This window comes from Narcine bancroftii, unplaced genomic scaffold, assembly GCF_036971445.1.
Source record: "Narcine bancroftii isolate sNarBan1 unplaced genomic scaffold, sNarBan1.hap1 Scaffold_118, whole genome shotgun sequence".
Lineage (NCBI taxonomy): Eukaryota > Metazoa > Chordata > Chondrichthyes > Torpediniformes > Narcinidae > Narcine > Narcine bancroftii.
The window spans coordinates 881,257-899,285 of NW_027211853.1; the positions used below are offsets into that span (position 1 = coordinate 881,257).

Here is an 18,029-nt window from a genome sequence, read left to right on the forward strand (position 1 = left end):
TTGCAAGTGGCTCAGGCCCGGCCTCTGTGCGGTCTGCCATGTACCACTTCTTCGGTCTGCTGTGAGTGGCATCCGCAGATTGAACCCATCACATGTTGGGGAGGTGTGGCTGGAGTGTGACTGTCTCTGCTGCCATCTGGTTCTCTGTGGTGAGCAGGCGAGCATCTGACACTCAGATGGGGAGTCGCGGGAGGCAGCTTCCAGGAGGGAATTGAACCAGAAGCTGTGTGGGACTCGGCGACCTTGCCTCTTTTGCTCGAGGCTCCACTAGACCATTGTCTTCATTGCAGAGACAAGTCATTCAAAGGGTCTTCCAGTTTTGAGGGGTTGGGAGGTGCTTGTGGTCAGTGGCAGTGGTGTTCAACAGCGTGTTTTATCATCTAAGAAGCCATTTGTTGTTCAGGTCATCAATGAAGTGGAGAGTTTTTTTTTCTGGGCAACATTGTACAGTAGATGGAGGGGCAGGGTGAGATGGGGAATATGTTGGCACCAGTAACCCAAAAGACCCACAAAACTTTGTGCCTCAACTTGTTGGTGGGCACCGCAATGTGGATTTTGCTTTGAGCAACCATTGATATTTCTCTGCTGCCTGGATGCTCAGGAAAAAGACTGTTGGACTAGGACCCTGGACCTTTTCCAGGTGGTGCCTCCCTGGTGCCAGTGTCTGGGGTGTTGCTGCTGGTGTTCAAGACATCCTAAAGTGGGTCAGAGGTTGTGGTACATGGAGATACCAATGACATAGGGAGGAAGAGGGAAGAGTTCCTGAAAAGTGGGTCCAGGGCGTTTAGTGAGAGCTGAAAAGAAATAGCATGAAGGGAGTCATGTTGGGATGACTGTCTAGGCCCTGTGATAGTGAGAGTAGGAACAGAATGAGGTGGAGGATAAAGGCGTGGCCTGAAGGTGCGGGTTAAGAGGTCCTTGAGGGCATCCTATTTGCCTTGCTCGGGAGGCTGATGTCGGAAGTCGATGAGCCTTGCTGCCATGTCCTGATGAGCAAGAACATCATGGAGGAGTAATGGATGTCATCAGCGGTGATCTCTTGGAGGTGGAACTGGTCCTTGGCCAGTTTGAACCCCACGTGTGGCTCCGACATCCAGAACGTTGACAGCTTCAACCAAACCATCTGAAGAGCCGCCTGCACCGTGATCTTCACGTCCAACTGAAGGGCTGGGTCCTGCTGAGGTCACCACTGTAGCAGGCGCGCTCCCGCGAAGTCTGGAAAGAATGACATGCACCCAAGAAGTGGAAGTGGAAGATAAGTTGCTTGAACAGGCAGCTCCAGCCTCGGATTGGAAGGCGATCCTCCCGTTGTTCATTGTTTCCAGCCATGTGGGTTATCCCCTGGGATGGGCATTGGCCCCAATGGTGTCTGCGCTGTCAGCGTGTTTGTCGGCTCTCTAGTGCTCGTGTCTCGGTTAACAGGCCACTCCAACTCGATATGTCAGAAGAATATGGAGCCCATATTTACCAAGGGTGGGTGTGGATATTTACATGAAACCCTTACACTCCCTTTCACCTGAAGGCCTCCGTTTATTTAATGAAACTTTAAAGTAACAGACACTTCTGTTGAGGCGAGAAGGGGAGAGGTTAGGATATTGGGGATGAAGGTGGGAGGTGGTTTCTTTATTCTTTCTTTTATAGATGCCACACATTAGATGAGCATTATTATTAATTGTGTGAATTTCTTGTGGTTTTAAGTATATAAATATTTTTTTAAAATTATCGGCAGGACCACGAGTGGCAGATAGGATCATGGGGACTCTCACCCCCCAACCCACCCACCCCAAATATCAATGGGATAAACCGGGTTCATTGTCAACATCGTCGAGGATCCCTTCCACCTGCCCACAGCATTTGGCAGCTCTTCTCGTCGGGAAAGGGGTCGAGGAATATCGGAGCCAGTAGCACCAGGCCCAGAAACAGATTCTTCCTGCGAGCAGTGAGAATGGAGAATGATGGATGACCGGCTCAGACAAAGACTCCATAACTCTGCTATTGATTCAACAGAATTTATTTCTTTTTTGGGAGGGACTGCACGTGTATCATTTGTCTCTCTGTGCGTAGGTCCGGTTGTGTATTTTCAGAGGTTTCCACGATGAACACAGTTTCCTCGGGTTAAATTTGAACAGGTACAGAGGAGCTTTCCTGTATTGGAGAATGTATCTCATGAAACAAAGTTGACTGAGTTCGGGCTTTTCTCTTTTTCACCCCAAAATTAACTTTATTCTAAAATTATTGACCAAGAGGACAACTGTTCCATGTCTTTTCTCATCCTCGTGTTGCATGCCTATATTCCCTTCACTGCTCATGTTCTCTGTTTAACATCATTCCACCACTTTGACACCTTGTGGTTACTCCCTGCACTCTGTGGTTGAAGGGGTTCCCCTTAGTCTCCGCCCCTCAAGACCCAGAGGATGAGAGTCCTTCCCCACAGCGCCCTCATGTTGGCTGCGCCAAGCCTCAGTGCATCTCTCAGCAACCTGGAATAGGCCGGTGGGCAGCGTTCCCTCACCCACATCTCCATGTGCTAAATGACCAGCAGGTTAACGTCGAACAGTTATGCCCTTCGAACCTCGATGTTGCGCTGACCTATCAATTCCAAGCAAAATAAAAACTAGACCCTTCCTCCTTCATAACCCTCCATTCTTGCAATGGAGGGAGTGCAGAGATGATTCACCAGGCTGATACCTGGAATGGCAGGAATTACTTATGAGGAAAGATTGCGCAAATTGGGATTGTACTCGCTGGAGTTTAGAAGATTGAGAGGGGATCTCATAGAGACATATGAAATTATGGCAGGACTGGACAGAATGGATGGAGATGGGATGATTCCAACGGTGGGAAAATCCAGAACCCGGGGCCCTGGTTTGAGAATAATAGGCAAACCATTTAGGACCGAGATGAGGAGGAATTTCTTTACCCAGAGGGTGGTGAATCTGTGGAATTCATTGCCACAGAGGGTAGTAGAGGCAGGTTCATTAAATATATTTAAGAGGGAATTAGATCTATTTCTTCAGTTTAAGGATATTAAAGGTTACGGAGAGAAGGCAGGGATGGGGTACTGAACTTTAAGATCAGCCATGATCTCGTTGAATGGCGGAGCAGGCTCGAAGGGTCGAATGACCTACTCCTGCTCCTATCTTCTATGTTTCCTTCATTCATGTGTCCAAGAAGCCCTGAAATGCCGCTAATATTTCAGCCTTCATCACCACTCCTGGCAAGACATTCCTGGCACCCACAACTCTGTGTAAAAACAAGTTCCCCTGATATTGCCCCTAAACCTTCCTCCCTTTGCTTTGGGCTTCTAGTGTTTGCTTCTCTTATCTGGGTTTCAGGCAGACCAAAGGGCATCTTTCACTGAGATTCTGGTCTTCCAGCAGTTCTGGATGTCTGTCTCTCGATGCTCTGCTCAGGGTACCACCCCGAAGTATCTCATCAAGTCCTAGTCTCTGTGTCAGCAGGAATTCCATGCTGACCACTGCCTGATGGCCCTGTGGTCAACAGTGTTTGCCTATGCAACCATTCCCATGAAGGTGATGGGGTAAAGTCCTGCTGACGAGGAAATTGTGTGGCATCAGGGCCAGACCAATCTTTCGCAACACCTGAGCCAGGTAGAACTTCAGCACATAGTGGCTTTTGGTGCCCTTGCACTTTGTTTCCTAGCACAGCCATACACAAAAGCCTTGCTGGTTAGGGTTATGCCCCCATTGATTGACGACGTACATGGTCCTCCAGACTCTATCCATTTTGGACCCCCACATGAATAGGAAATGTGTTTTGGGAATTGACAGGATGGAGGTGTGGGGATGGGCCACACCTGCCTCACGTGCAGCAGTACCCGAGAGCTCCTTGCACCTGATTACCAGGTTCTACCGGATTGACAGAGTTGGGCATCTCTGTGGTTCTCCATGTCTCCTGGAACTGGGGGTCTCCTTACTGCTCCCCATCTCCTTGAGTTGGTACTTTGTTCTCCACCATCACCACAAGACAACCAAGACCCCTGGATGGAGGGCAGTGGTGCAGAGAGATCAGTGAGAATACAGGTAGTTTCAACAGGGTGGGGTCCATTCTGATGCCTGATAACAGGAGGAAACCAACGGGGAAGGAGGATGCAGGGCATTCGATAGCAGGTCGGGCAGGGTGTAGACATGGCAGCTGACTGGAATTGTCAGGGGGATACTGAGACCTGGGAGAGGAGGGGAAGGAAGGTGCAGTTGTGTTTTGACGAGAGAGTGCTGTGGAACCTCAAGGCAAGGGACCCCTGAATTTTTTGCAGGCATGGGCTCTGCAAATAGACTCCCAGATATCCAGCAAAGAGCATCTTTGTCCCCCTGCCATCAGGAAGGAGATATGGAGGAATAAAAGCAGAGAAGCCAGGGAGGAAAATAGTTTCTTCCCACAGACCGTGAGATTGACAAGGCAACATGAGCTGGATGGGAGCTAAGAATGGAAAGGTGGAGAGGAATATGGACTGATTACAACAGCACAGCCAGCAGGAGAGTGGGGCCGAAGGGCCTGTTTCTGTGGTCTATCTGGACCAGCCTTTTGAGTTCAAGCTTTAAAAGACCAAACCATTTTTAAATTTAATATCAACGGTATAGAATGAATCAAGAGACAAGATGTCTGTCCAGCGGCAAGCGTCGAAGGCACTTCCTGAAACGGAGGCTCTGAAATTACAGGGAGGTTCTGGCTGGTATGAGGCCCGGCTTCCTCTGGAAGGAGGAGAGGAGGCAGGGATAATGTGGGGGAAGGTGTGGGGAGCGGAGGGGGTAGCGATGCCTTCCTCCATTCACCTCCCATTTCCTCTACACCGTACCCCTCCTCATTCCCATGCCCATTCCCCTCCTCCATCACCTCCCCATTTCCCGTGCACTACTCGCCTCCCCCGCTCCCCTCCCCAACCTAACCCTAACCCCTAACAAACTCTATCCTTAACGTTAACACTACGGATACCCTTAAACACTACACCACGTCCCCAACCCTAACTCTTATTTCTACTCTATCCCCTAACCCTATCCCTACGGTGTCCCCTAAACCAAACCCTAATCCTACCCACCTTCCCCAAACCCCAACTCACACCCCACCTCTACCTCCTACTCCTACCTCCTTCCCCTAAACTTATCACGCCCACTTCCCTGAACTCTAAACCTAACCCTAAATCTCGACCTAACCTGAGCCCACATCTCCTAACCCTAAACCTAACTGTACCTCTACACGTCCCTGACCCTTATCTTAATTCTACCCACCTTCCCCAACCCTAACCTAAACCCTACCCCTATCCTCTACACCTACCCCCTTCCCCTAATCCTATCCCATACCTGCACCCCCTACCACTACCCCATAACCTACCCCTACCCTCTCACTACCTCCTTTCTCCTACCCCCTTCCCCTATCCCTCCTTCCCCTAAGTTAGGGGTAGGAAGGGGAGGGGAAGGGAAGGAGGGGAAGGGGAGGAGGGGAATGGTAGGAGGCGAAGGGTAGGAGGCGAAGGGGAGGGGCAAAGGAGAGGGGAAGGGGAGGTGAAGGGAGGAGGGCTGAGTTTAGGGCATAGGTGTGAGGGTAGGTGAAGGGGAAGGTGAGTGGGAGGGGGTTGGAATGGAGGAGAGGTAGGGGAGAAATGGGTGGGGGAAGTGGGTGAAGGGATATGGAAGAAGTGGGGAATGGAGTTGGCAGGGAAGAGGGCGAAGGGGAGGGGTTCAGGCCATCATGATGTTGTCCGTCCTCTGTTCAGCTGGGCTGGAATGTTCTTCTGGACTCGTGTCTTGTCTCTGAGATCACTCCTTCTCCTGGGAAGAGAAATACGAGTGATGGAGATGCCGTCTCCGAGGCCTGATCACGATGACTTTGGAGGGCCCCAACTCTTCCCCCATCACCCCCCTCCCTACCCCTGCACACTAGGTCCTTTCCCTTCCTCTGCTTTACCTGAGGAAGTGTGTTATGGAGAAAACCACAATCTATATCTGCAGAGCTCAGAGTACTGTGTCTCCATCAGGCAACACCCTGGTTCACCACGACATGGCAGCAAGATGCTGGACAAATCATGGATGGATCAGTCAAGTCCCTTCAGCTGACCCATCTGAATATACCCGACTACAATATTACACTTCCCTCCCTCTCACCAGTACCTTCTGCTTTTCTTTTATTCCTGTCCCTATATTAAAATCTTTTTCATGCCTTTTTTGGACCAGCCTCCACTACTACCCATGGCAATGCATTCCAGCCACCCACTACATTCTGTGTCAACAAAATATCCCCCTCACATCTTGTCTAAAGTTCCCTATCTCATCATATTTAGACGTCCACTGGTATTCTCGCCCCAGGAATGCACACAATATTCCAAGTGTGGTTTCACTAGAATTTTATACATCTGCAACGTTACCTCACAGTTCTTGAACTCAATCCCCGACTCCTGAAGGCCAGCACACAATACACCATCTTAAAATCCCTCTCAAATTGCACAGCAACCTTGAGCGATTTATGGAGCAGGATCTAAATATATCTCTGTCCTGCACACTGTTCATCATCCTGACATTAACCAAGTGCTCTGCGCTCACGATCTTGTAATCCGCATTCAATAAAGATATTGGACTATATGAAGCTAATTTTAATGGGTCTCCAACCTTCTTTGGAATAACTTTTATTCGTGCCCTTGAAAATGACTCTGGAAATAAACCTGTACCAGTTGCTTGTTTAAGTACATCTGTATTTACAGCATTCAACTCCATCTGTCACTTCTCTGCAAACTGGATGACCTATGACAAACTTCTACACTGTCTACAACATCTCTACCTCTGTGTCATCCCGTGACGTACCCACCCTTCCACTCCCATCATCATTCATAAAAATCACAAAGAGCAGGGGTCCCAGAGCAGATCCCTTTGGAGCGCCACTAGTCATTGTTCCATCTGCTACTACCCTCTGTTTACTGCAGACAAGCGAATTCTGAATCCATACAGCCAAGGCTCCATGGATCCCATGCCTCCTGACCTTCTGAATGAGGCCACCATGACGACCTTGTCAAGCACCTTACTAAAATCCACGTGCAGCACATACAGACCTTGACCTTCATCTATTTCCTTTGACACCTCCTCGAAATACTCAATTTGACTTGTGATGCAGGACCTGCTCCTCACAAAACTATCCATGAGTTTCCCCAGCATGTTTGTGCATTGCCCTCGGACTCAGCATCTGCAGACTTCCTGGCCAGCCCCTCCCTTACCCCTACCCAGAGCTTCCGTATCCATTACAACATTAAGCATTGCTGCCCAGTACTGCCCAGTACAGACCTTTGTAAACGTTCTCCACAACCAACTAACCCTTACCCGTACCACACCCATAACTATGGGTGGATTAAATATCCAATTAACTTCTTTCTCATGAATTTGATGTTGATTCCAATTTTGAATAACTTTTCATAATTCTCGATCAGCTCCTTTAAAGTTCGATCCATTATCAGAACATAATTCTTTTACTTGACCAGGTCTAGGAATAAAACGCAAAAGAACATTAATAAATGAGTCTGTATCAAGCAATGACGCTGCTTCAATATGAATTGCTCTCATAGTCAAACAAGTGAAAATAATTCCATATCGTTTTTCAACACTTCGTCCTCACTTTACTTGCAAAGGACCAAAATAATCAACTTCTACGGATGTAGTTGGGAATTCATCAGGTGAAACTCTGTCCTGTGGTAAATCTGCCATTTGTTGTTGTCCAGGTTTTCATTCTCTCTGTTAGTCACAAAGAGATGAAACCTCATGATTTCATTATTAATATATTTAAGCACTGATGTTCTATCAGTCCAAAACACAGGATCTGCTAACTCCATCTGTAATTCTCTTTTTAACATAGCGTCCATTTTACTCGCCGTAGTAGCAGCAGTCAATTCCATTCAAGGTCTGGTGTCTGACTTTAATGGAGCCACTCTGGCTTTTCCCATTACAAATCCACCATCTTCTCGCACTTGGTTATTTCACAGGACTCAGTAACTGACAGGATCAAAACCACCTTCGTTTAGATCAGAAAAATGGTGTAACTGAGCAAATGTGGCCACTCCAAAGTCTGTTGACTTCAAAACTTCCAAGTATTTGAAGACGCTCAATCCAATTTTTCCAATCTTGTGCAATGGATTCTGGATTAGTTTCATCCCATCCAAATTTTCTTCTGCACAAAACTGGTATTTGGCCGGGCTAACCATTAGGCCGAATTCGGCCAGTCGGGAGAAGAGGGTGTGCAGTTGAGACTTGTGTTGTGCCCAGTCTCTGCTGGTGACAAGAATGTCATCCAGATAAATGAACGCGAAATTCAAATCCCTGCGCACCGTATCCATGAGGTGCTGGAAGGTCTGGGTGGTGATCTTGAGCCTGAAAGGCATGCATAAAAATTTGAACAAGCCAAAGGGGTTGATGATGGCTGCTTTGGGGATATCCTCAGGGTGCAATAGGATTTGATGATACACGTGTACCAGATCGACCTTGTAGAATACTCTCATACAATGCAGATTGGCCGTAAAGTCCTGAATGTGAGGGATGGGATAACGGTCAGGTACTGTCATGTCATTAAGCCGTCGAAAATCTCTACAGCGGCACTAGCCACTGGAGGCTTTTGGGACCAGGTGGAGCGGCGAGGCCCAAGGACTGTCGGAGCGATGAATGATCCCCAGTTCCTGCAGATGTGAGAACTCCTCTTTCGCTCTCTGGAGCTTATCCGGCGGGTTTAACAGTAATGTACGATAAACTGATCAGACACTGTGACAAAAGGTTCACAGTTTGGAGAATATTTAACGGTGATATACGGTAGACTTTGGCAGATACTGCGACACCGAGTTCACAGTAGTGAGAAGGTTTAACAGTAATGCACGATAAGCTGTGGTAGATACTGTGATACCAGGTACACAGTTAGAAGAAGGTTTTACGGTGATGTAATCTTAACTGTGGCATATAAAGTGACACCAGGTTCACATTGGGGAGAAGTTTATGGTGATGTACGAAGACTGACGCAGATATGGTGACACTACATTCACAATGAGGAGAAGGTATATCACTGATGTACAATAAACTGTGGAATATACTGTGATGTACGATAAATGGTGGCAAAAACAGTGATAAATGGGTCAACGTGGGGAGAATTTTAATGGTGATGTACAGTCGACTTTGGCAGATACTGTGACACCGTGTTCACAGTACTGAGAAGGTTTAACAGTGATGTATGGTAGAATAAGGCAGATTCTGTGACTCCAGGTTTACAGTAGTGAGAAGGTTTAAAAATGATGAACAATAAACTGTGGCAGATTCTGTGAAACCTGGTTCACAGTGGGGAGGAGGTTAATGGTGATGTACAGGAGACTACGTAGATACGTTGATACTGGGCTCAGAGTGGGAAAAAAGCTTTATTGGTGACGTATGGGAAACTGAGACAGTTACTGTGACACCGGGTTCATAGTGGGGAAAATGTTTAACAGAGCTGTACAATAACCTTTGGCGAATACAGTGACACCAGCTTTACATTGGGGAGAATTTTTAACGGTGATGTACACTAAACTGTGGCAGATACAGTAAAACCGGTCCCACAATGGGGATAAAGTTTAATGGTGATGTGTGGTAAACTTAGGCTGATAATTTAACACCAGGTTAACAGGGGGAGAAGGTTTAACGTTGATGAATGGTAGACTGAGGCAGAAACTGAGAGACAGCATTCACAGTAATGTGAAAGTTTAACAGTGATTTACTATAAACTGTGGCAGATACTGTGACAAGATGGCGTAGAGGGTAGACGCGTGGTTCCACCCTTTCCCAGTTAGATCATTAAATGCTTGATTTTAAAAGTTGTAAAAGTGATTTAAAATACTGTTAAAAGACTTTGGAATAGTGGAGGATCGAAATGGCTGCAAATGTGAAAAAATCGAAAACTCAGTTACAGAAGAAATTACCTTACAAAAGTGTTGAAGAATTGTGGCCGAGTTCAAGTTGAAGCAACGGAGTCATCGACTGGAGTCCCCAAGCCTCAGAGGACTCCCGCCCGGCTTGTGCCATCGCAAGATGGCGCCAGCTCAGCGATGATTTTGGCAGTTTTGACTCGTGCGCTCGTGAACACAGGCGTGAGTGTGAGCCAGCTGAGCGTGGACAGGCCCGTGAGCCTGCAGCATTGCCTGGTGGTCCGGGGGAGCGCACTGTAGCATCAGAAGATGCACCTGCGCAGTCGGTGCCCTACCGGGCATGCAAAGTGTATTGAGGGTCCACGAACCTTTGGAGATGATATGGGCTGTGGGGGAGCCTGAGCGGCAGTGAGCTGATGAGGTCGGCACGCTGTTGTCGGGTCACCAGACCTGCAGCCATACTGGAAGAGGACTTACTGCTTTGGAGGAAGAAGAGAGCTGTCGGTCTCAAAGGCAGGTGATGGATCCTGGACTGGATTCTGTGTTTCTAATTCTGGAAGGGATTGCTCAGCTCATGGAAGATATGGCAAATATATCAATGCAGATGACTCATCAGATGACTCAAGGATTTTCGGAAATGAAAACTAAAATGAACACTGTGTTTGAAGAAATAAATTTCATGAAGCAAGATATTAATGTAGTTAAGAGTGATGTTACGAGATGGACATGATCAGTGGATACTGTGCAAGAACATTTTTAAAAGATTGAAGAGGCTTTCTTGAATGCAAGAGTCAAGTGGAGAGTAATAGAGAAAAAATGGAAAAAGTGGAAGATCCTTTTGTAGATTGGGGGATTCAGAAGAAGGAATTATTGAAGAAGTTTGACTCATTAGAAAACCAAAGTTGTAGAAATAATGTTAAGATAGTATGTCTTCTGGAAGATATGGAAGGTTCGGATCCGGTGAAGGTTTTGAAGAAATGGATCCCAGACGTGTAGGGCAGGTAATTCGTTGTGGATGGACTGGAATTAGATCGAGCGAATAGAGCGTTAAGGAAGAAACCGTTGCCAAGCCAATTACCACGAGCAGTTTTGATTCGCTGTTTTAAATATCAAGACAGAGAGATGATCCTCCGATTGGTGGTGGAGAAAACACGGCAAAATCAGGATCCACTGATGGTTCAAAATAATAGGGTTTTTTAAAATGTAGATCTGAGTCAAGAAATTATCCTAAGAGACCGAGAATTTAATTCAGCCTAAGAAGTATTGTGGCGAAAGGGATATAAATTTGCTTTTCATTATTCGGCAGTATTGAAAGATTTTTATGGGAATTTTCAATCTCAGTTTTTTGAGAATGACCATGATGCTTTAATATTTGCTAATTCATTGCCAGATGTACGAGGAAATGGGCGATCGTCACCATTGTCATCGAAGGGAAGGGTCAATGGGAATGGAAATGGGAAGATTGGAAAATATGGAAAGAATGGGAAAAAAAGTTGAATTGACGCAAAGTCTTCTCGATATTGAAGATCCGGAACAATCATTGGGACTGGAATCACTGGGTTGAATGTTTTTGTTTCAGTACTTTGTGAAAGTCTGACTGGGGGTGGGTGACACTGAGTCCTTTAGTCACCTGCCACTTGTGGACTTCATCACACTCAGATTTTTAGGGGGCTGCTACTTTTGAGTAGTTTGTTTTGGGATTGATTTTTGTCTTTTTTTTGGAATTTTTAAAATAGGTGGGGATTAGAATACTGTGAGACTTAGAAGGGGTGCATTATTTTATAGTAGGATTCACATTTGTGAGAAGGTTTAACAGTGATATACCCATGAACTGCATCAGATACTGTGACACCAGGTTCACAGGGGGAGAAGGTTTAACAGTGATATAGGGTATGTTGAGGTAGATAATTTTACACCAGGAGTAAAGTGGGGATCAGGTTTAACAGTGATGTACTGTAGACTGAGGCAGATAATGTGACACAAGGTTCACAAGGGAATAAAGTGTAATGGTGATGTACGTTATGTTGAGGTAGATAATGTGATACCAGGTGCACAATGGGGAAAATGTTTAACGGTGATGTATGGTAGACTGAGGCAGATACAGTGACACCAGGTTCACAGTTGGAGAAATTTCAACAATGATGTACGGTAGACTGAGACAGTTACTGTGACACTGGGTTCACAGCAGTGAGAATTTTGAAAAGTAATGTCCGATAAACTGTGTCAGAAACAGTGACACCAGGTTCACAGTGGGGAGGAGGTTTAACGGTGATATACGGTAGACTGAGGCAGATACTGTGCCACCAGGTTCACAGTTGGAGAAATTTCAACAATGATGTACGGTAGACTGAGACAGTTACTGTGACACTGGGTTCACAGCAGTGAGAATTTTGAAAAGTAATGTCCGATAAACTCTGTCAGATACAGTGACACCAGGTTCACAGTGGGGAGGAGGTTTAACGGTGATATACGGTAGACTGAGGCAGATACTGTGCCACCAGGTTCACAGTTGGAGAAGGTTCAACGATGATGTACGGTTGACTGAGACAGTTACTGTGACACTGGGTTCACAGCAATGAGAAAATTGAAAAGTAATGTCCGATAAACTGTGTCAGATACTGTGACACCAGGATCACATGGGGAGAAGGTTTAACAGTAATGTACGATAAACGGTGTCAGATACAGTGACACCCATTCACAGATGTGTAAAGGTTTAATGATGATATATGGTAGACTAATAAGAGATATTGAGACAATGGGTTCACAACATTAACAAGGTTTAACAGTCATGTTCGATAAACTGTGTCAGATACTGCGACACCAGGTTCAGAGTGGGGAGATGTTTTAATGGTAAAGTACAGTAGACTTTGGCATATACTGTGACACTGAGTGCAGGGCAGTAAGAAGGCTTAATGGTGATGTGCGTTAAACTGAGGCAGATACTTTAACACCAGGTTCACAGGAAGAAAAGTTTTAATGTTTATTAACGGTAGACTGAGGCAGAAAATGTGAGATGGATTCCACAGTAGTAAGAAGGTTTAACAGTTATTTACTATAAACTGTGTCAGATACTGTGACACCATGTTCACATTGGGGAGAACGTTTAACAGTGATGTACGGTGAATTGAGATGGATACCGTGTCACAGGGTGCACAGTGGGGAGGAGGTTTATCAGTGATGTACGGTAGACTGAGCCCAATACTGTGACACCAAGTTCACAGTAGTGAGAAGGTTTAACGGTGATATACTGTATATTGAGATATATACAGTGACACCAGATTCATGTTGGGGAGAAGGTTAAATGGTGATATACTGTACATTGAGATATCTACCATGACACCAGGTTCACAGTGGGGAGAAGGTTTAACGGTGATGGACGGTAGACTGAGGCAGACTCTACTACACCAGGATCACGGGTGGGGGGGGGGAGATAGTTTTTCGTTGATGTATGATAGACTGAGGCAGAAACTTTGAGACAGGATTCAAATTCGTGAGAAGGTTTAATATTGATGTACGATTAACAGTGTCAGATACTTTGACATCAGGTTTATATTGGGGAGAAGGTTTAACGGTGATGTTCAGTCGAGGGAGGCAGATACTGTGACACCAGGCTCATTGTATTGTTCATTTATCTAATTTATATGCTCCATTTTTTTGTGGCAACTTCCAAACATTCCATAAACTTCAATTCTAATCAGATTTTGTTCATTTAAATAGGTCACCACTAAAAGCCCAAATTGTTTGATCTCTTAAGTACACAGCACAAAATTAAATTCTTTACCTGGGTTTGGTTCAACGGCACTTCAGTCTGCTTCATTATTTTTTCAGACCCTCGTTTTGAGCTTTCTGCTTTGCCCAGCCGATTTGCCAAATGGGCATCCAACTCTGTCTTTTCAGCTTGACCCAACGTCTCCTCTGTAAACTTAAGCAAACCAAGGAGACCAAAGTTAACATTTTCACATCTGCATTTTCAAAAACAAAAATCACGCTGTGACTTGCAGTTTCACATCATAATCCCACTTGCTAAACTTGCAAGCAACTGCACCGCATCCTACAGCTGGAAAATTGCAAGAAAACTGCTTGGTTAAAGCAAAGATTCCACCCAGTCACCCCATTAAAGGCCTCCAAGTGAACAACTGATAGCAACTTGAAAGTTAAATACAAAGATCTGCATCAGGAAGATTAATGGGGTTTTTAAATAAATCATTTCCACTATTGAAAGATAACTCCTCAGGGAACACCAGGCTCTTGTTGAACAATTCCTGTTGTATTCCTCAAAATGGTTTGAATCTTGATTTCAAGCAGAGTCATTTAGTGAGATTGTTGGTCCAGAACAAACCCTGCCCACACACTTCCTTAAATACCTGCAAAGTCCTGGTTCAGCTCTGCTCAATGCTAAAGCGATCAGAGCTTTTCCGAAGAGATAACAGACTTCAGATGCTTATACGTTGAGTCACAAACACCCTAATACTTCCCTGAACAGCACACCTCTCTCTGAAAACCAACAAGAATCGTCCTGAACAGTAATTATTTACCTTTCGAGCACCAAACCTGGTGAACTTTATATATGTTAAATTCTGTGCACAGTAGAAGAATGGCCTGCAACCAGTGAACTTAGAGTATTGAGAAGTGAGATTGGACTGTGAACCAAAGAACTTTTCTGAACTTACACACACGTGCACTTAGAATTAGAAGGGGGGAAAGTTGGGTAAATTCAGTTAAAGTAATAAAATAGTGATAAGTTAAAGTGTAATTCCATTTTCATCTTGAAAGATAATTAAAATCAGCTTTTGTTTAAGTCACCATTTGTCTTGGTGAATATCTATTACTGCTGTATTTTGGGGTCCTCTGGTCTCGTAACAACCCTAATGCTTTAGGTTATGACAATGGTCCATAAATGAGTCCCAGCATCTTTTGAAAGTTATTAATTGACTCTTCTATAATTTTTGTGAATATTAACAAGACATAATATCATTTAACTGTTGTGTTTGTGTCATTGGAGAATTCCCTTTCCATTCAATCAGAATTAGAGTTTTGGGTGCCATATTTGAGAAAAGATGTGCTGGTGTTGGAGAAGGTCAGAGATGATTTACTGGAATGATATCAGGAATGAAAGGGTTAGTGCATGAGGAACAATTGTTGACTCTTCGACTGTACTAGTTGGGGTACAGAAGGATAAGGGGGACCTCAGAGGCATTTCAAATGCTAGATGGACTGGGCAGAGTACATATGGCAAAGATGTTTCCCATGTTAGAGGATTCTAGGACAGGATTTTAGGGTGTCAATTTAAAACAAATGTGGAAAAATTGATTTTGTCAGTGGGTCGTGAAACCCCCGTGAGGTCATTGGGTGTATTTAAGGCAGAGATTGACAGGTATTTGATTAGTCAATGAATCAAGGGTGATGGGGAGAAAGCTGGGGAGTGTGGGTGAGTGGAAGAATGGTGGAACAGACTCGACGGGCCTACTTCTGCTCCTATATCTTGTGATCTTTCTCCAGCTGGAGACCTCGTCAACCCTCCTCGTGTATTCCATTCTTAGAAAACATTCTGCATCGTGGTTTTATGTCACGTGAACCCATTTCCGATTCAATCCCATGTTACAAGTAACCCAATGCAAATTCTGCATTGAGAGGACTGCAGCTTCCTCATTTTAAAAATTGTTATGGAGCAGCTCAAATGAGATTTCTTGCTTCTTTATTTGAAAGGGTTAAAATAGAATCAAATAAAAAGGAGAGGGAAAAGCAGAAGAATTTATATACAAGTGGGAATCAAAATTAATGGTTGGTGATAAAGATACACAATTGTTGAAACATTTGATTAATATATGGAATACAATAAATGATGAAATTGGTGTAAGTGGATGTACATCACCCAGAATGGCTTTGATTCAAAATCCTCGTATCTTTTTCAAAGGATCATCAATTTCTCGATAGCGACTTTCGTAAGGGGATTATAAATGTTGAAGATTGTCATGAAAGGGGTCAATTAATGTCATTTGAGCAACTGAGAAATAAATGTCGTATAACTCATCGCAATCTTTTTTGCTCTTTCCAACTAAGAGCATATTTGAAGGATAAGTTAGGACCAACCATGTTGTACTGAAATAGAACTCCTTATAAGAGGAATTGTTAAAAAAAAAATATTTGATGATGTCCTCTTTATTACAAGTAGGAAATTTTAAATGAGGATTTCATAAGTTGAGACAAAGGTGGGAAATGGATCTGAATAATTTAATTGAATGGCAAATATGGGGAGATCCATAAATTAGTTCAGTATAATTGTTTTTACATCAGTCATGCAGCAGATGTCAGCAAGGATTTTATCTGAAAGCTGCACCTGGAGTCAGGTGACTCAGGCAGTTGGATTTGAAAAGCTTAACAGGAAGCTGATTTCCAATAGAGATCACGTGATCCAGGTGAGTTGTATAAATTCACTTCAATGCAGCGTTTTGGATCTATTGACCAGAGTTGCATACTGCAGCAGTGAGGAAGGAATTCACAACTAGTTTTTCTTCTACAGTTATTTATTTCAGCAGTGAATTTGAATAGAATAAAATGAGAATTATCAGATCAATGTTTTAGGTGTGGTGAAGATGTCGCAACTTTCTTGCATTCAACTTAGCTTTGTCCTAATGTGAGATCTTTTTGGGGAGAATTACAATTTTTTTGGAACAAGTTACAGGAGATGTTTTTCCGCAGAATCTGACCTTATCTTTATTACAAAATATTGAAGGAACAAGGCCCAAATTAAATCTATTAATATATCAATGGAAATTTGTTAAATTAACGTTAGCAGTAATGAGGACATCTATTGCACTTACTTGGAAATCAGATATAAATATATTTTTAGGGATGCCAAGATGACATGCAAAAATTCAAACTTGTATTCCTTTGGAAAAAATTACATATAGCTTGAGAAATATGCTTTTGCAAATTTGGCACCTGAATATTCAAATATCAGGCTTCAATTTGTAATAATTCCCTTTCCATCCCTCTAGACATGTGAGATTCTCCTCTTAGTTACATTTTTTTTTAAATTTAGATTTGTTAGATTTCCTCACCACCGTGAACTCTGGGGAAGTGGACGACTAGTGCAGGGCACCAGAAAACAGAAAGACCACACCCCACCAACATCTCAGAAGCAGAGGATTCAATCCATGGGTCAGTATCCAAGGAAGGAGACCAGTGAGAGGTTCTGCAGCTGAAAGACACACATAGGTGGCAGTCTGTTGGTGACTTGAGGAGAGGAACCGATGCAGGCTGCGGGCTTCTGAATAAAGCAGTCAAGGAACTCACACCAGGCAGTGGATTGCTAGAGACTGGGTCAAAACTGGCTAAAAGGGTGTCAGGTATCAGACCTGGGATACGAGTGAGTGCTAAATGGTTCCTAATTATGTCAGAGGTTCAAAACTGGAGCTCACATTGCCAATGACTTTGATGGTCTGTGAGCATTGAAAGAGAATCCACAGACCCTTAGTGACTTGGCCCAGGGTTTGGGGTGGTGGGGGGGGGGAGCACTCAGTCTTTCTCTGACTGCAAGAGGCATTTCAGGCAATTTCTGCCAGAGGTGAGTCTGTTTGTCTTACAGCAGGAAAAAAAGCAATTTTGTGTGATATGACACTTTTAAATTACATGACAGTAAATTGTCTCCTGAAATAGAGAGGTTCAACTTTCAAACTATTACAAACTCCACTCACCAGAGCTACCTGGATAATACCTCTTCCCTTTTATTTTTTTGCAAGGACACCATTGATTTTATCACAACTCCTCTGCTGCATCTGTCCTGTGACAGATTATATATTTTACATTGTATATAGAGATGTTTTTGAAAGAGATGGATTGTAGGAGTCATGGAGGTCACAAACAAACACAAACACTTCACAAAACAGCTCTTATTTAAATTGCAAGAGCTTTGCTGAGAGTGAGTCATGCAGGCGCCGAGAGCCTTTGCAAAGACAAAACAAGGAGACTGCTTGGCTATAATTTCAAAATTAGGTTTAAATGGATTATTGTTTTTAAAGCAAGAGATGAATGGACTCAGAAGTTTGGGTCAGGTGCAGTCATCTGGCTGGTTCCAGTTTGCTGTTCTAAGAAGGTCATGTGGTTTTGCAAGCAGAGAGTAGAGGCCAAATAGGCTTTTTTTTTTCTAAAAGAG

General features: G+C 44.2%; 1 long non-coding RNA gene across 1 annotated transcript; it reads right to left on the minus strand.

Moving 5' to 3' along the window:
* Nucleotides 1-4,596: 4,596 nt before the first annotated feature.
* Nucleotides 4,597-13,792, minus strand: LOC138750337 (uncharacterized). The gene is made up of 3 exons (XR_011349269.1): nucleotides 13,656-13,792; nucleotides 7,323-7,482; nucleotides 4,597-5,786 (listed from the first exon to the last, which is right to left on the minus strand). It is a non-coding gene; the product is annotated as an uncharacterized lncRNA (long non-coding RNA).
* Nucleotides 13,793-18,029: the final 4,237 nt, after the last annotated feature.